Source organism: Lactuca virosa, chromosome 3 (assembly GCF_052849685.1).
Source record: "Lactuca virosa cultivar CGN04683 chromosome 3, Lactuca_virosa_CGN04683_v6, whole genome shotgun sequence".
Lineage (NCBI taxonomy): Eukaryota > Viridiplantae > Streptophyta > Magnoliopsida > Asterales > Asteraceae > Lactuca > Lactuca virosa.
The window spans coordinates 186,340,145-186,367,948 of record NC_136428.1 but is presented as its reverse complement, the minus strand read 5'-3'; positions in this window follow the sequence as shown (position 1 = coordinate 186,367,948).

The following is a 27,804-nucleotide window of genomic DNA, read 5'->3' as shown; positions in this document are numbered from 1 at the left end:
GGCGTAGCCTGATTTGTTCCCGTTTTTCATCAAAGGCTTTACGTTGGGCGTAGAGCATGAGTATGCAGGGCGTAGCACCGGAATTGGGAATTTTGGACAATTTTGATTAATAGTCAAGTAAAGTGGGTTCTTCGCTTGGAAGGGTAAAATGGTCTTTTACCCCATATATATATATATATATATATATATATATATATATATATATATATATATATATATATATATATATATATATATATATATATATATATATATATATAGAGAGAGAGAGAAAGAGAGAGAAAAAGAAAGAAAAAGAGAGAGATAGAGAGAGAGAGAGAGATTATAAGCTAAGGCTTTTAAGTGGGAATTATTACCTTAATTTCTAATTTGAGCCTTATTTTATATTGACGTAGATTGAGGTGAGTCTTCTCACTATACTTGTGGGTCGAAGGCAACAATGTCAGCCCACTAGATTGTGTTATGTTGGATGATAGTTGTATTCATGACTCTTTCATGTGTATGTGGGGATAGACCCTTTTTATTGTGTGTTGGGCTAGGCCCATTTGCATGTTGGGCAAGGCCCGTTATGTATGTTAGGCGGGGCTCGTTATGTATGATGGGCGGGGCCCGATTGTATGTTGGGTGGGGCCCGACGTGTGGATGGGGCCCGGGACTATGTATGGTTATGTGGTATTTTGGGAAACTCAATAAACTTTCTGTTTACAGTTTGTGGTTTAACATTTTTCAGGTACTTATACTTCCAAAGGGAAGGACCCGGCTTGACTACATAGCATCCCGCTGATGGCTTTTTTTGCACTGATTACTTTTGATTTACTCGGATGTTGGAGAAATATGTTTTATCATGTTTGGTTTTGGAATAACTGGTTGTATGACTTGATGGTTTTAAATGAAAATTTTATTGGTATTTTTGAGACATTACGTTATGAAGAAAAATTATGGTATGGAAAATCTTCTATTTTTTAAAATATGTTGAAGGGAACCTCTTGAAAGGTGGATTTACTCATAATATATTGAAGAAAACATCTCGAAATGTGGATTTACTCAAGATAACCTTGTAACTAATCTGTAGTGTTGTCACTTCAGGTTATTAGGAAAATTTTGTGTATCATACTGATTTTTTTAGAACATGATGCACATTTGGAGTTCATCTTGAATACATAAGTTCAATATTTATAAGAGAATGCAAATCTAGTAGCTTTTTTGGTTTTAATGTATAATCATTTGGTATTTGTAGGTACAAGCTGTTTAGTCGAACATCTATATGTGCCAAGACCCAGGAGTGCTAATTTGTGTTCCAGCAAAGGTAAAACTGAGAGTTTTGTTATTTATGATGTGCTTTTTCGTTTGCATTTAAATATGAAGAAACTGATGGAGGAGTTGGGCAACAAAAAGAGATGATTGATTCAAAAGGGCAGAAGAAACAAAGAACGAAACATGATACCCACTTTTGCTTATCTTCTATGATGCATCCCTTTTGAGATATTTCCTTTTATTTTCAAAATATTTATCGTTAGGTTCTCTATTTCAGTTTTATTTTCTAATTTGGGTGTGTTATTTGCGTGAAAGAACCTATATATTTATGTTTTTTTTTTCAAGTTTGAATTAACTATCTTTGGGCCTTCTAAGGTTTATTTGGTCAAGTCCTTATTAGGATAAAGATGATGAACACCATTAATGTCAACTTGGTGAGGAACCCCGCTTTGCGGGGTATGGATTTGTTAACAATATAGCAGTAAAGTATGTTGCTATTGTCTACAATTCGCCCATTTACAAATACATAATAATCAAATATGTTGTAGTATGGCACCATTTGTAGGGTATTCCTTTGTAAAGCATGTTGCTGAATTGTTAAAGTACAATATGTTCAAAAGGAGAACATTTTCTTAGATCAAAAGCACAACATACTTTAATCGGACCAGACCACTACTCAACTGATCCCTTAAATGTTCTTCATGGATGTTTACATTGATCCAAAAAAAACCTCCAGCCTGCAAGTGAGACAAAAAATGTGTTAATGCAATAAATAGCAACATGCTTCCATTTCTTCCTATTGCAGCATTGTACTTTGGAAAATTTATTCAATTATAGCAAGCGAACGTCTATCTACAAAATATATGTTTGCTTTAACAAAAAAAGGTCATTAAAACCCAAATAGGATTATAACAATTTTAATTTTTATCTTCAATTACCATTATTAAAACAACCACTATAGTTAAAATAGTATTTTGTTTTATGTGATAACTATTTATAAAACAAATTAATAAAATTGATAGATCAACATAGTTTAAACCAAATTTTTTACTTAAAATATTGAATCGTTTATGTTGATACCGAAATTGTGATGTTAAATATGAAAAAAGAATAGTAAATCACTTGCACTTTCATGGTTGTATTCTTACCAGAAAAGCATAGTAAATCACTTTCACTTTCATGTTTACGGAATTGTGCTTTACAAAACATACCCGATTATGATACTACTGTACCTTAAAAAAAGGAATTCTAATTAGGACATTATACTCTAGAATTGAAGTCACCTGATATGGTCGCTATTATCTGATGTTATGTGGTGTATGTTAACCGACCATAAAACTCATACCGGTGACAAACTACAAAAAAAAGTTAAACATAATAAGTAATAAGTACCGTTAACTACATTTAACAGTTACAGTGTTCTAACATTTTTATATTTATAATTTATAAATAGAAGGGATTCCCCGCATTGCGGGGTTAGAAGGTATTGCTTTTATGTGAAATTATGGTACAGTGCCGGAATTAGTAGCCACAATAAAGTATCTTGCTATTCTCAATTGATGATATTTTCGTTTAAAAAATGTTACCTTGAATGTAAAAGCATTCCGGTCAAAACTATAAGAACAGTATGTAGCGGCATTCCGGTCAAAACTATAAAAATCATTATTTTTTTTAATCATAAAAACAGTATGCATAGTCACTTTGGACAAAAAACTGTTAAAATCACTTTTTTTTATAACCAAAAAAACAATATGTAGTGTCAGTTTGGACAAAAACTCTACACTTTTGTTGCCCGGATCCTTTCGTGGGCGTGCACGTTTAATTTCATTATAACCAAATGAATCGTTAAGACGTGCCTTTTAAAAATGCTAAAAGCATATCACCGATACCTGCTAAAAAATACAATAAGAAAAATTATAGTCTGAAAGACAACTTTATGATTGTTGACCGTTAGTAGAACAAATCTGCATCAAATCCTGGTGAAATCAAAACTAAATTAGCTACAGGTGATGTATTAGTTTAAAAACTTACATAAAGTGTTGTATAATAATCCATCTGCTCAATAGCATCCATCGACTGAATTTGCAACAGTAAATGATTTATCGTTACATCATTTTAAGCATGCGACAACACCAACAACATCAACCATGTTGGAAAAAGAAAAAAAAAGTTGAGTAATGTTTGATTAGCAGATGTAAGTTTCTATTAAACCAAAGTAAAAGAAAAACAATGTGTTGTTATTTATCCGACAAAAAACAAATGTTTCTTATACATGACCAATTCAAGGCTCGTGACCCAATTGTTTGGGTAAAAAAAGGCAGAAATAACAACATGTTGAAATTTACAAGTTTGTGGCCACAAGAAAAAAACTTAATTTTCTACAAAATAGCATAACTTAATAAAAAAAATTATATTCTTAAATGGATTTTTGGAATATTTATTAGTACATTAAATATGATTTTCACCTTCATTTATTCGACTTTTTTGTTAACCATTTGTGAACCACTTCTCTTCAATCTCAACAAACCTTCAATACTTTCAAATTCACCTCTGTCTTTCTGCAATCAGAAAAAATCAAATGAATGCATACATCTAACTTCCTACAAAAGAGAAAACAGAGCTTAAATCTAATCCAAAACCAAATACTAATCCTACATTTTTACGATGTATTATAATGGCAGAAAATTAACCAAATAAATTCACTAAATTGAAACTAACCATTTAACTAATAAATAGACAGACCTTTCTATTCAAATACTTGCACGGATGTTGATCATCGTGAATAATAAATAAAGATTGTAGGGTAGACCTTCCCTGATACATTAAGATATTACATATACGATACCAAAAGTCAAAACACATTAATAAAGGAAATATTTGAATGGTATAAGAATCAATACTCACCTAAAACACCATCAGACACTTCTATGGATCCGACCTTTTTCAAAATCTGATTCACGTACTGGTCCCTACCAATCAAAAATGTAAAAAAAAAGCTAAAATTTCAGTGTTGGATTCTGAGCATTTTAAAAAACAGTTGGCGGGTAGAGGAAGTAACCAAAGTTAATTTCCTCAGCAAGCCGTAGGAATCTTCTTTGGTTCAAAATTACAAAAAAACTATTGTCTTCTTTATGTGGCTGTGAAATATAAAAAAAAAGACAAAGAATCGTAGGTATGTGCATCTGATAACGCAAAGAAAAGAAAGAGATAAAGACAAAGCATAAAACCTAAAAGAGGATAAGTTAAAGCGGAGCAACCCAATACAACCCTAAACCACGGGAAATACGACATGAAAAGAAGAACATAAAACAAAGAAAAGAAGAAAGTCGGAAGAAGACCTTTCAAGATGGTTGCCGTCGGGGTCGGCAGCTATGTCGCACGCCCTTGAATCATGACACAGTTTTGTTTGGTCCTGCTTCAGTTCAATCGAGTGCACAGAAAAGAAAACCAATTTTGGAAGGCGGATTATTTAGAAATTAAACGTTGGATGGAGAAAGGCGTCGACAAAGTTGAAGCAGGTGTGGAGGCGATCGTGTATGGTACCGATTGATGTTTTTGCGGGTTCATCGGGATCAATCGGTCGGTAGAAGCAAAACAGTGGAATAACGGCTGAAGAATTTTACCGAGATGAAAAGAAGAAACCGAAATGAACAAACCGAAGACGAAGATGAAGACAGCTGAAAAAAACAATGTCCATAACATAAACATCGGGAAGATAAACATGAAATACAGTCACATTACAGCAACGATGATCAACACGTGGACAAAGAAAGCAACTAATGACATAAAATACCCGTATAGAAAAACCAATCCCAAACTGCAACAAAATGTATAGTTAAAGGACCATTTGTGCAAACCCCTTAGGAACTTTATTGTTCCTAAGGTGCACAACTTTAATATATATATATATATATATATATATATATATATATATATATATATATATATATACACGCTTAGGTTTTTCTATTGTAACTAATTACTGTACGGACGTATGAACAATGCTATTCTTTAAGAATGATAAAGAAAATATGTTGTTTGATAATATAAATAAGTTCAATCTTACATAACTATTATCATTTACACACATTCTCACTAATCAAATCATCTATAAGGTTATTATACACTTATTATTATTATTCTCATTTTTGTCAGAATGTTTATTGAGTCGTATTCTGTCAGAATGAAAATGAGTGAAAAACGATGTGTGAGAACAAAAATAAATAATAATTAGCGAGAATACATGAAAATGACCATATTTTTATAAGGTTGAACGTATTCGCATTCCTAAACAACTTATTCTCTTAGTAATTCTCATAGAATAACATTGTCCACACATCCGCACAATAATTAGTTAGAATACTTGAACCTATCTCTCTCTCTCTCTCTATATATATATATATATATATATATATATATATATATATATATATATATATATATATATATATATATATATATATATATATATATATATATATATATATATATATATACACACTAACATTATATTTTGTTTGAGATAGGGTACATCTTGGTAAAAATTTTGGTTTCAAAGAGGAAGATTTGGATGACTTCCTTATTTACATTTATTTTTCAATATGATAGATTAATGGAGAAGATGGATACAATCCGGTTATTTTGTTCTGATTTGGCTGTCAACCCCATGCACACAACTATTGACATATACATAATATGAAGTAATGATGTAGTCTCAACAATAGAGATACAATAATAAGTTAGAGAAATTATATTATTGTTATTTATGCATAAATCTAATTTCTATTTACAGATTTATAATGATCAATTAATTGATATGTTGGTTTATTATTATTTTTTACTTACATTCTCTATTAATGTTCCGCTTTTTAATATATACAATATTATATTGTTATTCCTTTTGGATACCAAAAACATGTTTTTATAACATTCAATATATAATGTATTTTATAATTTTCTCTCGGCTAAAAGTCTTTTTTATTATATGCATTTTCTTACTAAAGCATTGAACTTTAAAAATACAATGCTATAACCGGGTGTAATTTGAAAAGGGTACCCAATTACAACAATATAGTTATAGAATACAATACTTTAGTTAGAGAAATTAAATATCCTTCTACTTTTTATGCCTACTATCTTCCTATTTATTTTACATGGTGACAAACGTAATTTAATTTAATTTAAATTTGATTGGTATGTTAAATTTGTACACTTATCATCATCTTAAATATATAGGATGAAAAATAGAAACAAAAGGTAGTACGATATTTAATTTCTCTTTTAATTATTCAACGATGTTTTAAGGTGGTTAATTGCAGGGTGTATTGCTAATTGCATTGCACCAAGGTCGAATTTTTGCCTACAGGTTAGTCGTTTTGACCCTAGCCTATGCTTAAATGAGGACATAATTAATGGTAATTTGGTATAATCATTTTTATATATCATGTGAAAAATAAAAATTATAAAATTATTGATTGCGTTGAAGAATAAGTGAATTCTTATCGCTTACCCTATTCAAGTTTATGAATAATTTGATGTTATTGTTGGTTTAAAACTCAAATTACACGAAAACAATATAATTTACAGAAAAATTAATTGTTTTATTGTTTTAATTTTTTTCTTTTTAAACAATTTACTTTGAAAAGTACAATTCTATAAAACAAAAAAAAAGTATACATATGTGTAACATTCTGTTTAAAATAAAATAAATATAACAAAATAAGTGAATAAATAAATAAATAAATAAATAAATAATAAGCCCTAAAACCCCCGAGATGTATTTTTATATTTTTATATATATATTTATATTTTATATTTTTATACTTTATAATGGTCTTAAATCCATAATAATTTTTTAGAGCATTAGTGCAAGAAGTTAAATGTAATAAATTATGGAAATCATGGACTTAAAAGTAGTATTCTTGGGCAATGGGGGGTTAAAGTGTAACTTCCGAACTAGTTATGAATAGATTTTTGGATGCTAGGGGTTGATTGGTAATTTTTGGACTTGTGTTGAAAGGATTTCTGGAGTCGGGGGCGATAGAGTAAATTTTGGACTCGAATTGCAAAGGAATTGTGAGGGGAGAACTAAGAGTGTATAAATGGCTTAAGTTTGAAAATGGATGGGGCATAAACCCGTCACCTCCCATTCCCTTGGCTCTCTTTCAAACCCAAAACCCTAACCCTACTTCAATTCTTTTAGCCACCACCTTATCACCCCTTATCCTCCAGCCGCCGCCCCTCCACTGTTGAAGCCGAAGCCGCCAACTGTTATGCTACCGGCGAAGACGAAGAGCCATGAATCAACGTCATGTTAGTCGAGGATGATCAGGAGAGCGAGGATCGTGAGTGCTGTTGCCGCTGTTCGCAAGTGGGGTCGCTAATCTTCTCCTTTCTCCATCACTTCCATTACCTCGCCACATTCTGTCGCTGGCGCCGCTCGTACAACCCTCCCGTCCGATGATCCTGTCGTCGTTACCACACCGGAGGAGGCTGTTGAGTTTGTATTTTGAATTAGTGGCGTGTGTGTAAGTGTGTCTTGATTGGCCGGGTAATCGAAAAGAACCACCATGACCGCCAAACATGGTGGTTGCCCCCTACTGCCATCTCCTGCCGCCACCAGCCACCATGAGAGGTGGTTCTGTGTGTGTTTTATGGTGTAAATATGTGTGTATTAAAGTGTGTTGTTGTATGATCAATCCTTGGCCGGAAAATCAAGGAAAACCCCCACCACCACCGTGAGGTGGTGGCTACCGCCGCGGACCACTGTCGACCACCACTGCCCGAGGTTGCAGTGGGTGGTGCCCGATTTAGTAAATATAAATTTAATTAATTCACTAATCATCTAACTTAAGGAGTTGGAAACCCTAATTAGGGTTTAGAAAACCCTAATGTCAAGAAACCCTAGTTTTGGAGTTGGCCGGGACTCGCGTTAAAACTATTAAAATAACTTATAATAATACTTAATAATTCTCTACATTTAACTTAATGCAATATTGGAATTAATGGATTAAGTCCTTAAGGGGTTAACCACGGAACACTAACCCTAGTTATCATTTTATGTGAAAAACTCTAGAATCGAGGAGCTCTTGTAACATTCCAAAATTTAGAACCAAAAATTTCGTTTTTAAATAAGTAATTATAACAACCATTAGTCCGAAAACATATATAGTGCCATCCCATATCATAATGAAAACCAATACGTCAATAACCAAAACATGTCATAAGAAAACAATATCAGAGTGCAACTCCCAAAGATCCCATAATGCGGAAAACCATAGTGTGATGCGCTACGATCATGCTGACTCCTTTCCTTTCGAAGAAGAAGTACCCGAAACCAAAAATGAAAACCATAAGTACGAAGCTTAGTGAGTCCCCCATCATACCACATAATCACATACTACCAGGCATATCTGGGTGCCCGACCTACCCTGTCAGGCATATCTGGGTGCCCGACCTACCCTGCTGAACATATATGGGTGCTCAACCTGCCCATGTTAGGCATACCTGGGTGCCCGACCTACCCCTGTCAGGCATATCTAGGTTCCCGACCAACCCTGTTAGGCATATCTGGGTGCTCGACCTACCCTCCGGTCTATTTCAACCGGTTAAGGGGTCTATTCCACCCCTTACCACTACCACATAATAACATATCATAAGCATATTGTCAGGCATATCTGGGTGCCCGACCTACCTTCTGGTTTATCTCAACTGGTTGCGGGGTCTATTTCAATCCTCCTACCACTACCACATAGTAACATAGCATGCAAGCACATAAATCTCTACAGATAGTGGCATACCAGACAATTATCACAAAGACAATCATCTCTACTATAAACAACTACTAGTGAGCCGACATTGGTGCCTTCGACTCACTCATACCGGGAAGATAACTCACCTCGATCCGCTGCTATTTGATAACACTCGGCTGCTGAACCGGAAATCCCACCCTAACAACAAATAAATCCTAATTAATAATTATGCCATAACCCATTAACCGCGCCCTCAACTCATAAGTCCCGACTCCTAAGGTAAAAGGCCAATTTACCCTTTCCTTAATGGGTCCAACCCAAACTTGGCCCAAGGCCCACTAATGGCCCAACACACAACTCGAGGCCCAAACCAAACCTAAGGTCCACTCAAAGTCCTAAGGCCCAACCAGAGCCCAAACAGATAATTCATTGCCCAAAGAAACAAGCCTGAACCCCAAGACAAGTCCATGACCAAAAGCATAAAAAGCCTAGTGATGAACCGAACGCGCTGCGTTCCCTGGTGGAGCGCAGGGCGTTCGTTCCCAGACCACCGATCGGGACCCTTTGTGTGTACATGTCGCGTTCCCGAGATGAATGCACGATGTTCCCGGCCATTGTCATAATTACCCCAAACGTCTTAATACCTTAAGTCCAACGTTCAAATCCACAAAACAGTTTCATATCAGTGACTTAATCCATAAATTTGTCAACTTGGAACCTTTGCATGGTCCAAAAGGACCCAATCAAGATTTCAAGCCTTCTAACTCCATAAAGAGGCCAAGATGTAAGCTTTTACCTTAAGACCTTAGTCAAAACTTCCATATCTAATTCAAAGGGACTTCTCAAGTCATAAAGTTTCCAACTTTGTGACTTAGCATAACTCAATGGGACCCAAATCATAACCCTAAGTCCCCAAACTTCATCAAATAACTACCAAATCATGCATGGAAGGTCTACACCCATCAAGATCCAAACTTTATGACTTTATAACCTCAACAAGGACCAAATATGAAGCTCAAAGGTTCTGGAGCAACTTTTAATCACAAGAACCACCTTAAAGGGACGAAAACTATAACAAAATACCACTTAGCTAGATCTACATGAAAGAGTTGTCAAGGTTGAGACTTTATACCTCCAGAAGATACATCTAGGTGCACAAAGCCTGGATGCAAAAGCTCCAACTCAAGAAATGACTCTTCAAGAAGTTCCTTCTTCCTCCTCAAGCACCAAATTACTCATAAATCACTTTAAAGCTCAAGAATGACTCAAATGGAGGCTAGGTTTTAGTTCTTAGGGTTAAAGAGGATGGAGGCTGAAGAATGGAAGAGGTTTGGGTCTATAATGATGCTTATACAGGGACCAAACCCTAAAAACGAGCTTTTGAATCTGCCCAGCGAACGCACTGCGTTCCCTTGGGGAACGCCATACGTTCCTACCCAGACCCGCGACCATTTTCCTTGAACACCATGCGTTCTCATCGGGTACGCCCCACGTACCTGGTTCGGCCCAAAACCCTTCTAACTTCAAATGGTCATAACTTTTGTGTCCTTTATCCATTTTCGGTGTTCTTTATATCTACGGAAAGGTAACGAGAAGCCCTACACTTCTATCAACTTTATTTTGCCTGAAAACCAACCGAACTTAAATTAAAAATTCATAAAAGTCCCGAACCAACGCCTTTACCGATACCCTTGGGCTCCAAAACACAAACCAAATACCCGGATCATTCAAAATACATTATCCACATATAAATGAGCCCAAACTCAATTCTTCAAGGGTTCTATGTCTGCTAATACCAACTCCTTGCTAACCATCCTGCAATGGGAACGATTTGAAACAAGGCGTTACAATTCTCTCCCACTTAAAGTAGATTTCGTCCTCGAAGTCATTCCTTACTAACACCCATATCAAAACAAACCACCCGAGCATAAAACGACCTTCCCTAGATAACCGAACCAACACAGAAACTTCCAACTCGAGGAAGAACAAACCCTGGAAGAACTCTTCGGCCCAACGACAACGAATCCAAAACCCATGCATAAAACCACTTCTTCATTCCCGAACTTGTAGTGTCAAGTTGGTCTGACCCCGAGACAGACCGTCCACACTGAACCATTACTGATCCCATTCCACCTTGACTACCAAACTAAACAGAATACTTCCAACCTCTATTATCTCGATGCTACCACTATGAACAAGGTCACTGACCATAACTAGATGCAGAACACCTATACTTGACAGAAGGCTCAGATAATCCTCCGAGTAGAAGACTCATCCCTGCAACGTCTAGACTCAGACGAGCGCTGCGCAACAGGGTCAAATCACTTACTCTGAGATTATTTAATCCAAACTGCAAGTGACTTATCATTTCCCGAACAACGAGCTATTCCGCACACACGAATCCTAAGTCACTAACACTGTCCGAAACATCACGCTGCCTATTAGTTGCTTTCCAAAAGCAACCGTGACCTCCCTGGTCCCAACTGATCTGTCAAGTATCTGAAATACTGGGTTCCTGCCCGAATGTCGAGTCAAAGAGTAACCTGAGAGTCGCTCCCCGCGACTTCCAAAGAGAACTTCGGATATCGAAATCTGCCCTAACCATATTGCCACTAATGGCTCCATTATTCCTTCTGATCCTCCCGATTATAACAGTCCGACTGCCCGTCGCCCCCGAATCTAATACGAAAAGTGAATGCTACTAGAACCACTGTAGTCTTACATTACTCCTGGTCTCTAACGACCTACTGTTCCCTGATTCCATCTACATTGTGTCCTAAATCATCTGAAAGAATCCGTGAATGCTACGGCGACCCCATAGTCTTATATCACTTCCCACACTATTTGACCGCTAGTGTATGCTACGACTACCCCACAGTCTTACAACACTTCCCACACTGACTGGTCACAAGTGAATGCTACGGCTACCCCTGCAGTCTTACAACACTTCGCACTCTGACTGACCACTAGTGAATGCTACAGCTACCCCCACAGTCTTACAACACTTCCACGTTAACTACTAACTAGTGAATATGGTTACCCCCACAGTCTTAGAACACTTCCACGCTAACTGCTAGTTAGTGAATGCTACGAGTACCCCACATTCTTGCAACACTTCCACGCTGCCACACCTGCTGCCCACTGCCTTACTGCTAATCTATCTACCCGAACACCATCCAGATGCTAACACGCGCCTGAGCCACTCCCAAACGAACTTAATTTATGATTAGAACCCCAACCTGAGTCCCCGAAGCCCGCTATCTGATGCCAAGAAAAACGCGAACCAAATGTTGGAAAGTTTCCCAAACTCCCAACTCACACAGTCCTCAATCTAGATGGCCACTCGACCGTCTTCCTCCCTGACGGGAATGCGAAACTCAATCTAGAGAAATAACTCAAATATACATTTACCCCAACCGATGCAAGATTCCAGAATAATGTACATACTGATAAAACCATGAAGAAAGCAACAGATAACATCCTCGCAATGACGCATGCTGGAGTCCTGGCCTCATCTGTCTGACACGGCAAAGCCTGACTCCATTCTGTTGGGCTCCTGCCCTACCCTCTCGTCCATCTGTGATCCTCAAAGTATCCGGAGTAGGCGCGCTCACTGCTCCTCCCCTCAACATCGGACAATCAGCCTTCTTGTGGCCCCCTTGATCATAGACGAAACATAACGGCCTTGCCCCCTGAGGAAAATCCCTACTAACATTACCAAACCTGCAACACTTGTAGCAGCCCAAACCTCTGGAACGACAAGTCCCCTCGTGCAGTTTCCCTCACATGTTGCATAGGTTCCGGCCCTGCTGCCCTTTCATGTGCTGGTCAGAAATCTCTGGTCTCTTACCGGGACCCTCCAATGTCTGAAAATGATCTGACACCCTCTTACCAATGTGCTCCAAATCCTTCTCCCACTTACAGGCTCTAGAAGTCATATCATTCAGGGTCTCGCACCCCGAAATACTCACGAACTCCTTGATATCATCCCATATCATATCATGATTCCTCACTTTCTTCATCTACTCATCTGCTGCATACTGTGGTACCAACAAAGCCCTCTCCCGATACTTGGTAGTGACCTCTGTCACAGTCTCAGTAGTCTGGTGGAGACCCAGAAACTCTCGCGCCAACTGTTACACCTCAATTGCTGGAGCAGACTCCGCTAGAACCCGGTCGAGAAATCATCCCATGACACAACATCAAACACATCATCACCCAACTCACTACCAATCTCTTCCCACCAATCACGTGCCCGATCCTTCAACAGGCAGGAAGCATATCTAACATTCACCTCCTCGAGGCAGAAACTTGTCCTGAACGCGTTAGCCATATCCGCTAATCACCTCCTACTGAGAATGTGGTCCCTAACCCCATGATAGTCTGGAGCTCCACAAACTCAGAACTCCCGAAACGTCATCGCGTGCGTCCCCATCATAGCCATCACCTCAAAGTGAAATGTGCTCATCCTCTCATCAAGGATCTCCAAAATTCCCTCCTTGACCGTACCGAAGATCACATGAGTCTGGTCAATGATACTTCACGTAATCTCAGCTGGAATAAACTCCCTCATCTGATCATCAAGCTGCCCGACTCCAAAATCCGAGCCTGATCCCTTGTCGGCACCAAAACTGCCAACTGGCCCATCACGTAGCGTCACCATGCTGGAAACATACCATAACAACCATTTGAATACTTATCCAATATCGAGGGATCACACACGTGCTACAAGTTTCCTGGTCTTATCGCAACCCTTCTTGAATCGAGTACGAATCCTTTCCTTTCAGTAGTACGGGCCTATACTACCTTCCACATCTATTCGTACTTTCCTTAATAGTTTCCTTGACTCCACCAAGTCCCTTTCACTAATACCGCTCCCATCACTAATCTCATCCTAGGCTTACCCTAGGGTAATCTCCGACCCACTCTTTGCCATCAGCTGCATAAGAAGTCCCTGCTATCCCGCCTAACTAGCTCGGGAATACCATTACCTATTACTAAGACCAGATAATTCTTTGAATGAGAGGTCTCTCCCTACAACGGTTAGACTCAGACGAGAGCTGCGGAATAGGGCTAAACCTAACCTTCTGAAATTATTTAGTCCTCGTAATATGTAACTTAGCGTACTCATTTTATAGTTAGTTAGAGATAACTAGAACTCCTAATAGCACAAAGCAAGAAACATTCGAGCATTAAGTAACCAAAACCAAGCATATATCCTAATCAGGCCATCATATCACTGACTAATTAGTACTAGCATGCAGTTCAATAAGCACATACAGTAGGCATACAAGGCATCCTTCCTAAATCCTTATCCCTAATCTAGCATGTCATTGTCATAATCATAACATATATCATAACAAACATGTATGGTATCTTGGGGAAACTTACTTGAGCTCGGGCGATTGCACGTATCACACTCCTTGTTATTTACAAAAACCCTAAGTTTTAATTTTAGAAAAATTATTTTTTTCGTGTAAAAACCTCTGAACCCCTCGATTTGAGTCCAGACACCCCCAAAAGTATGTCTGAAACCCTCAAACCAAGGCTCTGATACCAACTTGTAACATCCAAAAATATAGAACCAAAAATTTTGTTTTTAAATAAGTAATTATAACAACCAGTAGTCTGAAAACATCGATAATGCCATCCATTATGATAATCAAAAGCAAATACATCAATAACCAAAACATGTCATAAGAAAACAATATCAGAGTACAACTCCCAAAGATCCCATAATGCAGAAAACCATAGTGTGATGCGCTGCGATCACGCCGACTCCTTTCCTTTCGGAGAAAAAGTACCTGAAACCAAAACTGAAAACCGTAAGCACGAAGCTTAGTGAGTTCCCCTATCATACCACATAATCACATACTGCCAGGCATATCTGGGTGTCCGGCCTACCCTGTCAGGCACATCTGGGTGCTCGACCTACCCTGCTGAGCATACGTGGGTGCTCAACCTATCCATGTCAGGCATACCTGGGTGCGCGACCTACCCCTGTCACGCATATATGGGTGCCGACCTACCCACAGTCATATTTGGGTGCCCGAGCTACCCTCTGGTCTATTTCAACCGGTTACGGGGTCTATTCCACCCCTTACCACTACCACATAATAACATATCATACGCATACTGTCAGGCATATCTAGGTTGACCTACTCTCCAGTTTATCTCAACTGGTTACGAGGTTTAATTCACCCCTCCTACCACTACCACATAATAACATAGCATGCAAGCACATAAATCTATACAGATAGTGGCATACTAGCCCATTATCACAAAGGCAATCATCTCTACTATAAACAACTACTAGTGGGCCGACATTGGTGCCTTCGACCCAGTCATACCAGGAAGATAACTCACCTTGATCCGCTGCTATCTGATAACACTCGGCTGCCGAACCGGAAATCCCACACTAACAACAAATAAATCACAATTAATAATTATGCCATAACCCATTAACCGCGGCCTCAACTCATAAGTCCCGACTCCTAGGGTAAAAGGCCATTTTAACCATTCCTGAATGGGCCCAACCCAAACTTGTCCCAAGGCCCACTAATGGCCCAATACACAACTCGAGGCCTAAACAAAACCTAAGGTCCACTAAAAGTCCTGAGGCCCAACCAGAGCCCAAACAGATAATTAATATCCCAAAGAAACAAGCCCAAACCCCAAGAAAAGTCCATGACCAAAAGCCCAAAAAGCCCACTGATGAACCGAACGCGTTGCGTTTCCTTGTGGAGCGCAGGGCGTTCCTTGCCAGACCACCGATCCGGACCCTTTTCCTCAATGTGTCGCGTTCCCTATATGAACGCACAATGTTCCCGGCCATTGTCCAAAATTACCCCAAATGTCTTAATACCTTAAGTCCAACGTTCAAATCCTCAAAATAATTTCATATCAGTGACTTAATCCATAAAGTTGTCAACTTGGAACCTTTGCATGGTCCAAAAGGACCCAATCATGATTTCAAGCCATCTAACTCCATAAAGAGGTCAAGATGCAAGCATTTACCTTAAGACCTTAGTCCAACCTTCCAAATCTGATTCATAAGGACTTCTCAAGTCATGAGCTTTCCGACTTTATGACTTAGCATAACTCAATGGGACCCAAATCAAAACCCTAAGTCCACAAACTTCATCAAATAACTACCAAATCATGCATGGAAGGTCTACACCCATCAAGATCCAAGCTTTGTGACTCCATAACCTTAACAAGGACCAAATATGAAGGTCAAAGGTTCTGGAGTAACTTCTACTCACAAGAACCACCACAAAGGGACCAAAACTATAACAAAATACCACTTAGGTAGATCTACATGAAAGAGTTGTCAAGGTTGAGACTTTATACCTCCAGAAGATAGATCTAGGTGCACAAAGCCTGGATCCAAAAGCTCCAACTCAAGCAATGGCTCTTCAGGAAGTTCATTCTTCCTCCTCAAGCACAAAAATACTCATAAATCACTTTAAAGCTCAAGAATCACTCAAATGGAGGCTAGGGTTTTGTTCTTAGGGTTAGAGAGGATGGAGGTTGAAGAATGGAAGAGGTTTGGGTCCATAATGATGCTTATAAAGGGACCAAACCCTAAAAACGAGCTTTTGAATCTACCGAACGAATGAACTGCGTTACCTTGGGGAATGCCCTACGTTCCTACGCAGGCCCCTGACCATTTTCCTTGAACGCCATGCGTTCCCATCAGGTACGCCCCGCGTACCTGGTTCGGTCGAAAACCCTTCTACCTTCAAATGGTCATACCTTTTTCGTCCTTTATCCATTTTCGGTGTTCTTTATATCCACGGAAAGGTAACGATAAGACCTATACTTTTATCAACTTTATTCAGCCTAAAAACCAACCGAACTTAAATCCAAATTTCATAAAATGCCCGAACCAATGCCTTTACCGATACCCTTGGGCTCCAAAACACAAACCAAATACCCGGATCATCCAAAATACATTATCCACATACAAATGAGCCCAAACTCAATTCTTTAAGTGTTCTATGTCTGGTAATACCCACTCCTTGCTCACCACCCTGCAATGGGAACGATTTGAAACAGGGCGTTACAACTCTATTTGGATAATGATCGGACGCGTATTTGGGCTGTTGATTGGATTATTATTTCACCCCAGAATGACTAAGTCAAACCTTAATTAGTCATACCCTTAATAAATTAAGTCCTTAATGGTTCAAGTGTTCTTACTTAACCCCAATTGTCATTTTATGTGAAACCCTAATCGTCATTTCATGTTAGGTGGTCACTGTTGCAAGTGACTATGAACTGTAATCGGGTATTAACTCAAGTATCTTCCTATAGGTGATTGGACGTGATTTGAAGCTGGTAGATTCCTTCATTGCTACCGTAGTTATCTATGCACATATCGAGGTGAGTTTTGCCTCACTGTACCCGTGGGTCGAAGGCACCAATGTCGGCCTGCTAGTTTTGGTTATCTGTTAGTAGAGGGATGCCCTAGAGACTGTATATAGTCATGTAGGATAGACTGGGGACTCTTGATCTAAGCTCTGTTACATGTTCCTTGTTTGGTTGTGGTTCTACAGTAGGATCACTGTCCGAGTGACTATCTCACCTCTTAGTATATATGTCACACCCCCAAACCGGAACGCCGAAAACGTTCCGGGGCGGAGGACGTCGTGTTTAGTATCACAACACATGTATCATAGTAATCAAAGTAACACACAACCATTTCATTAATATTAAAGTGTTTACAAAGTATGTGATTCACAAAAGTTAGACTCCAAAAGTAAATAACAAAACAAGACATGAAGCTACTATGCTCCATCTTTTGAATCCCAGCGCGCGTACCTGTCTACTAGTTTCCTGAGAATACAAGTTATTTTGAAAGAGTAGATTAGCATTTAAGCTGGCGAGTTCATAAGTTTTAGTGATGTAAAGTACGTTGTAAGTTCTTTTAGAAAAGTTCTTCTGTTCCTCCAGAAGATCCTATATCTTCTGATATGATGAAAGATAAGTAAAAATGGCTCTATAATTCCTTCTACGAGTACTAAATGGATACAAGTTATATAAAACCCAGAGAAAACATAAAATCGATTGTGTGAATTTTCCCTAAGCCCACAACCAAAAAAGGAATAGGAAATGAGGCGGAAGTCACACATCCCATTGTTTGTTAGATCTTCGTTGTATATAACCTGGCGTATTCATTTGGTACTCACGGAGTTAACTGTAATAGTTCCTTTATATTTGATGAAAACATTCTTTAAGAAAAACCCTTATTTCCTTTAGTAAAAATGGTAACCACAATAGTTCCTTCTATAATCACTTAGTTTATACTAGCTATATATAATCTAATATCGAACGCATAGTTAATTATGTGAATCTGCCCTAAGCCCACAACCAAACAAGGAACAGGAAGTAAGGCGGAAAGCACACATCCAACTGCCTATCAGATATTAATTATATATAACCCTGATGTATAACCTAAGGTATTATAGAATTAACCACCAAAGGTCCTTTAAGTTATACTGGTTTAATAAAATGGATTAAACCCTTTACTGATAAGTTTCTAGTTTAGCCTACTCAATGTTCTATCTGAAAAAGTATGTTTTTGTACTAGAAAACAATGTATTTAATTTGTATACTATGACCTGACCCATACCTGGTACTCCTTATGATTACTTGGTGTATACGGAATATATATATATATAGCTAAGATCGAATAGATAGTAGACTAGGTGAATCTACTCTAAGCCCACAATCAAACAAGGAACAGGAAATGAAGTGGAAAGCACACATCCTACTGTCTGTCGGACCCGATTAATATATATCCCTGATGTATCTACCAAGGAATCATAAAGTTAGCATTATAGGCCCCCTTCTAACTGAATGTACTAAGACTCGACTGTTTTGTTTTTCTTTTGTAATGATGTAAGTTTTCCCAAGTTTAAGACTATCTTTACTAGAAAATAGTTTGCATTACTCTTATGTGAGAAGATCACTATATTAAAGTAATGGGAAAATGAAAGTATTCAGTAATGTTGTATAAAGTGACTACTGAAGCACTAACTACCTTAAAACCAGTTTGTTAATTAAGGTTTAAAATGTGATGAGGTTATAACCATACTCGATTTGACTAGTATAAGACACGACACTCCAAAGACGTCGAAAATGATATGATATTTGTCAACCGTAGACTTTCACGTCCCACTGTAGCTAATAGCAAGGTGTGGGTGTCAATCCCGTATAGATCCGTACACAAACTCACGCTCTCCCTCCAGGAGACTCTGGTTACAAAACGTGACATAACAAGTATATTGCTAAGCCGTGAAGCAGTGGTTTCATATTATTGTTATCTTGTTCTTGTTATAGTATATTCCTCCCTGAACTTCTTATAGTATGTTCCTCCCTGTTCTAGTTATAGTATGTTCCTCCCTATACTAGTGATAGTATGAACTGAACCCCTAAAGTATACCTATTGTAGTTTACTAGTATGTTTACTTGAACTATATCCGATTTGTAGAAAAGACTCAATTATCTACCGAGTTATGATTGTACTTTAAAAACAGATTTTTGTAAACAACAAAGTGGCTCAACTTTAAAAGAGTTTTTGAAATAATTTGATAACTTATAAAAGCATAAGAAATCCTTTAAAATGGTGTTTAACACAGATAAAACATTTACACAATTATCATTGTGTTCAACTTGTATCCCCCCCCCCTAAAAGCATTTAAAACATTTAAAAGATTTATTATAGGGGTATGAACTCACCTTATGTGGGTGATTCAATTGAAGATTCGCCTAAGGATGAGAAGTTCCACGAATGATGTCTCGAGACACAAACGAGTCCTAAATGACATATAATGGCATATATTGGCATGTAATTAGCATATATAACTACAAAGGAGATTGGGAAACAACCTAGGATGCAAGGATAACTCACCAAAAGAGTAATAGAAGCAAGATAGGAGGTTGAAAGAGTTTTTACGGCCCAAATGAAGGATATTTCACGGCCCAATGGAGTTCACGGCCCAAATGGATGAATGGCTCACGGCCCAAGTTGGTTCACGACCCAACTTGATGAGTGGTTCACGACCCACTTGGTGTTCACGACCCACTTGGTGTTCACGACCCAATCTTGAAGGGTGCACGACCCAAGTGTGAAGAACACTTGAAGATCTTTGTTTTTTGGCTAGTGTTTGAAGATCCTTGCAAGCTTCTATAGAGTATCTAAGGAAAGAAGTGTTTTAAGATTGAAAGATTGGAGTGTTTGTGGATGAAACTTGAGAGAGAAAGGGGTGTTTGCGGCCAAGAGAAGGAAAAATGAAGGAAAATTGGCTAACATTCATCTATATACCATGAGTTCATGACCCATGAGGGGTTCACGGCCGTGAACATAGTCCTTGACCGTGAACCTCACTTGTTGAGGTTTTATGGCAAAAATGTTGTTCTAGGCTCTTGGTTCTTACGTGGCTCGCTTCCTAATACGCAACCCTTACGTATACTCGGTCTAGAAGCCTATAAATCTGACCTTAAGTTGATGTGTTTGACCTACTCCAATAAAAAATTTTGGGTTGTCACAATATACGACCATGCATTCCTTGGATTGATGATATTTATGTTGGATTAGGCGTCTAATCCCATAACTATAATTGGTATGTACTTGAATTGATAGTAGCGCCGTCTTTTTGGGTTGCCTTTATTATTTGGAATAATAAATTAATATATAAAATGATTTATTAAAGTATTATGAAAATAATATATTAATTAGCAATCATATTATTTAATTAATATTTAATCAGAAATTAATTTGGAATTAATTTTAGGATGAAAGGAATTGAATAAACGTGGAGGGGCTGTTTGGCAATTTATTGATGGTTGTGAAATCCGGCTATCGGATCCTCCTAGAAGGGTTGGACGAAATCTTCTAGGGAGACCCTAGAAATTTCGTCTAAGGGCCCCTTGGATGGAATCCATGGGCTGCTTAAGGCCTAAGTTGAGAAATTAGGGTTTTCTCGAGCAAACCCTCGCTTTGGCTCCAAGCAATCACATCTATATAAGGAGTTGCACCCCTCTTGATTTCGGCACCATTCCAAACCCTAAGAAGAGCCGAAATTATGAAGCTTCCTTCCCCTCTCTCACATCACCCTCTTGCAAGTGTGTTTGTAAGCCATTAGAGGTGTTACACTTGTGACACTAGTTCTCAAGCTTCTACAACAACAAAGGAATTGTTTGTTATTACTACATAACATTCAAAGGTTAGTTTTCTTCGTTTCCTTTTTGTTAATTTCGATATTACTAGATGCTTCTAGGGTTTTCCCAATAGTTGATCAAAATATTGTATGTTCAATTACACAAACATAGATCGGGAACATTAGGGTTGCATGCACACATAGGATTTGTATGTATTGCTCAAATCCCATCAGTGGTATTAGAGCCTAGGTTTTATTTCCTGATTGAATTGATTACAAATTGGTATCTTGATCAAGCAACAAAAACGTTTTTTTAAACACTGCTCCTCACCACGTGAGCATTATGGCTCACAACGTGAGCTCGGTACAGATCCGAAAATTTGTATCAAATATGCCTAATTTTGTTAAAAGAGATAATTGCTTGTTCTGTTTATCTTCCAAATCTGATTTTGATAAATATTTGGTGATAAATTGAATGCCTCAAAATTAGGAGATAAATATTTGACTAAAATAAGTACTTTGTGATTAATATAATTAATTTTTCTCTATGTTTAAAAAATTATTAATTTGAATATTAATAGTACTTAATAATTATTGTCAAATATTTGTTGGGATTAATTTTTTAAAAATTAAATTAAGTTGTTTTAAATTAGGAATATAAATAATTAATAACCTTAGTATTTTGAAATGTTTAAAATACACCCTTTTACTGTATGTATAAGATAAGTCAGTCGAACCGCTAGTACGCCTCATTCACGAACCCGATCTATAATGGGGGTATAAGGAAACTGCCTATAAAATGGTAGTTGAATGAGTGTCCACTCTAACCCACCGCTTCCTTAATTGGTTGAGGGTCGTTAGCTGAAAGGGTTTGATAGGACACTTAATTCTCATTAATAAGTATAATGGAATAAATAAAGTAACTAAATATTTTTTATTAAATTCCCAATGTTAGTTACTTTTGGACAATGAGAATTTGATACTAATCCATGAAATTGCACATTGCACTTTATAAAAGTCGTTAGTGGATCTTGTGTGGTTAACTGACAAACTAATATGGACAATGTTTGAGCACGTAAATGCTCTACAAATTATGAGTGATACTTAGGTTATTTATTCCCTTTATTGTATGGTTGGTTTTTCTCTCTCCCTATAAATAGAGAGAGGTGGTCATTATAAAAGTAAGAGTGCACTCACAATATAGTTTCTAGAGAGAGAAAGTATGGTGGGATCTTTCCCATCAAGGGAGAGTTATCTCTCCCAACCATGTTCTTGTATTGTAATATTATTTCTCTCTTTCTAGTGATTATGGAACTACTCATCTTCATGTTCTTCATTTATATTTTTTTATGATCGTTAAATCTCGAGATATTACTATTCCGCATCCACCGATCGTCGAAATGGGTTTCAACATTTGGTATCAGAGTCGTACCGTGAAGGTTCGAGCGACTAGTTCAAGGGAACGACTCCCGTTCGGTGTTTATCTTGAAGATTTTTCAGATATTTGCAAGAATTTTCGGGTTCAAACCGAAATTTTTTATGATGAGTTCTTCTATTTTTAAGTGTTGATTCAAGATTAGAAGAATAAAAAAGTTACTGATTGGTTGTTCATTTTTATGCTGAAAATCCATGTTTACAAAGTTCTTATGATGCTGTTGAAGAAAAGAAGAAGAAAAAGGGAGAAGAAAATTTTTGTAGTCTTAAAAAAATTGTTGAAGATTTGCTCCAAGCATTTTATTTATGCCTTGGAAATGAGACAAAAATTTTGGGCTTATTATTGAAGAAATTGGAGAATTCTCTATGAAGATCTTTGCCGAGCAACTTCATATGTTCATCATAAAAAGGTATGATATTCATGCCTTTGAATTCTAAATGTTATCTTGAATCCTTAGTTTAGAAGAGTTTGGACGTAATATGGTGTTTTCCAAAGACACTTGTCCTCTTTACTCTTTTTGGAAAAGTGATATCCACTTTATTTGCCCTCCAAAGACAAAAAAACCATGTGACTTGACCAATCCCATCACCTTTTGTCCCTTTAAACCCCCTTCACACTCCAACTTTTTTCCTTCTAACACCTCTTTTTGACCCAAAATGCTCTAGAAAAGATTCCCCTTGTTAAAATATGAATAAATGGCCTTTTCAGCATCATATTTTCATGAAAAATCGCATTTTTCGTCATTAGTTTTGCCATCCTCGGTTCCCAGAAACGCAGTAAAAAAAACTGCACTACCGGAGCCTCCTGAGAAGCCTCTGCGGTACCCCTCTCAGCCATGGTACCGGAGCCCTTCTCAGCTACCGGAGTCCTCTCAGCTGTGGTACCCCTCTCAGAGTTGCTACCGAAGTCCTCTCAGCTGCGGTACCCTCTCAGACTTGCTACCGAAGTCCTCTCAGCTGCGGTACCCCTCTTAGACTTGCTACTGAAGTCCTCTCAGCTGCAGTACCCCTCTCAGACTTCCTACCGAAGTCCTCTCAGCTGCATTACCCCTCTCAGACTTGCTACCGAAGTCCTCTCAGCTGTTGTACTCCTCTCAGGCCTTGTACCCGGAGTCCCTTTCAGCTCTCAACCGCAACTCCTCCCCACCGCAACTCCGCTCACCAACCGGAACTCCTCCCGCCCGCAACTCCTCTCACCCACAACTCCTCTCACCAATCGCAACTCCTCTCATCCGCAACTCCTCTCATCCGTAACCCCTCTCACCCACAACTCTTCTCACTGCAATCCTCTCGACTGCGATACTTCCCTCCCTTTCGCCTTTCCTCCTTTCTCTTCAGCCCCCCTTTCCACCTCCTTCTTCCTCCACCTTCCTCTTCAGCCCCCCCCCCCCCCTTTACAGGTCCTCCTTCCTCCTCCTGCCTCCTCCCCTCTCATAGCAACCCCTTCCTCGTTCCTTTATTCTTTTAGCCTTATTTTTTAAATAACACCATTTTTTTTTAACACCAATTTTTCTTTTACAACAATTTTTTTTTCAGCCATATTTTTTTATTTATCCAATTATTTTTTTTAACACCATTTTTTTATTAAAACCATTTTTTTATTAAAACCAGTTTTTTTATTAAGACATATTTTTTTTTTTCTAAAACCAATTTTTTTAATACCAATTTTTGCCACAACCCAACCTGTTATACTCACATTGGTTCACTTCATGCTGATTATATTGGAAAAATTTTATTCTTTCCATGAGGATTACTCCATACCGCAGTCGGACATCATATTATTCTTCGCGATGTTTACACCGCAACGGCGCCTGATCAACAAAGTTGTTTCGCATTCTTCGTTTCATGAAGATTTTTAAGACTTGTCACTCTTGATCTCCGGTGGACGAACTATCTATCTTGAGAATGTGGACTGATGCGACCTTGGACTCCGGTTACTCGAACTCCAGCAAGAATTGCTTCGCTAATCATGGAAGGTCATAGTGAAAAGAGGCCGTCAGCCGTTTCCTGGGAGGAGCTCCCGGAAAGACGCTCGGACGGTCAAGTCAGTTGGGTACTCTATAGTTTTTGTGTATTTCTTGGAGAAGATTGCTTACCTGTCGGGGCTTTAAGGGTATCCTTTGATATTAGGCGCTCCTGATCGTCCGTACAGGACCGGATCGTCAGAGACGACAAGATCAGGAGCGCTGATTGGAGGATCGTGTTCCTCTATCTGTCAGAGAACTATGATTGGTTCTGGCGGTAATGGCCTGAATGTTTGCTTTGTCGCTTGACCATTACATTTGTCCCGGAGCGAAAGACGCCCCAAGCGGGGGCGAGCCTTTCTGCGGGAGCGCCCTACTCTCAGGGGTGCTGGCGGGCGCTAAGCTCCGCTGGGTCTGTCCTGCCGGGTGCTCTATGCCTTGAGGCGTTTTGTCACGGCCGGGTGCGGTTCCTTTCGTGCTTTCTAGGGCACGTAATCAAGTCCCCTAGTCGAGTAGTCGTAGTGTTGCTGCACTAGCGATGGTGTTCTGGACTCAACTACTATGTATACATGTCTGTTTCTGGTTTATCCGTCGTTTCGATTTTAATGGCGATGTGACCGCTCATCATGGATGTCAGTTACGTCACTGTGTCAGGGATTTTGAACATCCTGCCTTTCCCTCTCTTTATAAGGACGCTTAAAACCTCCTCTTCACACTATATTTCATCTCTTTCTTTTCTTCTTCTAGGGTTCTTTCTATCCCTTTTCTCATGTCCGGTCAACCTGGTGCACCCCCTTCTGAGGCCGAATTCAAACTTCTTCGAGATGCGTACGACCTTTCTCCGGCGGACGGTGTTGATTTCCCGTTGCCTGGTTCCATGATTCTTCCCCCCCCCCCCCACCGAGTAAGGTGGGGGTCTACTTGAAGACTCTTGACACTGGCTTACGTCTTCCTCTTTCAGACTTTCAAGAGGAAGTTCTGCAGAAAGTTGGGTACAGTGTTCAGATGCTTACTACTAACGCCGTGAATAAAGTGGTGGCGTTTGAGATGGATTGTCGTGCTAATGGCTTGCTCCCAGATTATTTCGTTTTCAAGTATTTCTTCAGGTACCGGCGATAAGTGTACTTTTTCTGTTCGACGGGGAGGACATACCTTGGTCCCTGACGGGAGGACTCCCAAGAACTACCAGGACAAATGGTTGTGGGTCAACCAAGGTTTGGTGGGTACTAGTCGGTATCGGGCGAATATCTTTGTTGACGTAACTCCTATGCTGTTTCCTCTTAATCAGGCCGTCGCCGATCATTTGAAAAGTATCCAGGTTGCACCTGAGGAGTACTTCGAAGTGCTGCTTGCTGGCGTGGGGATGAGCCCTTCTTGGAGATGACGAGGCAAAATGCCGATCTTTTTCACTACCGTTGATGGTAGGTGCTTCTGTTGTACATTCTCCTTTTCCTTCTTTACCTCCTCTCTTTTTTTTTGAAGGAAAGTAGCAGATTAGTTTTGTGCTTGGTTACATGCTTTTTTGGTGTGTTGGTGTCAGTGCAGGTGTCAAGTTCCCGTTGTCTATGGATAAGGTGTTGCGGAAACGCTACCGGGGAAAACTAGAGCATCGGGAGACTGATTTGGTCGATAATCTCCCTCCTCCCGGTCATGTCGACTAGCTTGTTATAACCACCATTGCTCCTGTCCTACATGTCGCAGTAGGGACATCGGTGTCGGTCAAGGATTCTCCTTTGACCGCCTACCCTATCTCGACTGTCGCCCCTCCTTCCGGTGCCTACTCCAGCTCCACGAAGGTGGTTGAGGATAACAAAGATGCCATAATCTCAGATGTCCGTCGGGTGCAGGCCAAAAGGAAATCCGTTTTGGCCATGAGGGAGGCTATTACCGGTGCGCTTAATATTGGCAAGCGAGTTCAGTCGAGGCGTAATTGTACTCGCCTTCTGAATTCGATATCTTCGACACTGGAAGCAGTTGTTGTGATTCCCGATGATGACATTTAACAGTCTGAGGGGAGTCAGGGGGAGACTAAGCAGCCCAAAATTCCTACCCAGCATGTTCTTAACACACCTTCTGGTCTTTCTCCCCCTAGGGATTCTTGGGACACTGAGAAACACCAGGCCCCTCCCCGCGAAGGGGTCTCTAGGGGCTTTCCTGGGTCCTGCGTGTTTGTTCCTGCTTGGAATCTTGGCAATGATTCTTATATTTCTGTCCGTGCGAACACAATTGATTACCTGAGAATTGTCACACCCCCAAACCAGTCGTTGTCTCTGATATTGTCACACCCCCAAGCCATGCATTTCCACCTGTCGTTGTCTCTGATATTGTCACACCCCCAAACCAGAACGGCAGAAACGTTCGGGGGCGGATGACGTCATGCTCAGTATCATAACCATAGTGAAGAAAGTAAAATACAACCATCATAGACATAATTTAAAAAGATTACATTGTTTCCAAAATACATGTTCCAAAAATACATGTTCCAAAAATACATGTTCCCAATTTAAATTACATATGATGATAAAATGTAGCAAAAGAATCTACGCCTTAGCGTCTTGACTTCAGAAATCTTGCGATTACCTGTATTACTGATTACCTGAGAATACAAGTTGTTTTGAAAAGAGAGTATCAGCACAAAGTTGGTGAGTTCATAAGTATTTTATAAAAATGAATGTTGTTTCCTTAACGTTTGTTACAGGTTTGTTTCCAGAAAATCCAATATTTTCTAAAAGATTTGTTGTAAACTGAAATGAAACAAGGCTTAGTATGTGCAAGTAAATCGTCATACTTATGTGTGTGTTTTATATTTAAATAAAACCCCTTGGTATAAAGCCTTATAACTTCCGGGAACTGTATGTTGTGTTAATATTCCATGCGAGGTGTTATAATCATACTAAATACTAGATGGCCTTGAATGCGACGTTCTTCAGGCGTCGGAAAGTTATGACACTTGTCACCACAGACCTGCCGGTCTAGCTGTTGCAAGCAGCTCAGGTGCGGGTTTGTCGGACCCAGTATAGATCAATACACAACTATCACGTTCTAACTCCAGGAGATTCTGATTATAACTAAAGGACTTTTCTGTGGTACTTGGAGTATCCCGAAGGAGAATGTCTCACAAATATTCATTAACGAGTTCACGTAGTGTGCAGTGAAAGTTTGTTTTGTAAATCGATAATGTTATTGTTTTCTTTGTTAAATGAAGTGTTCAAAACTATACCTATTATAATTTAT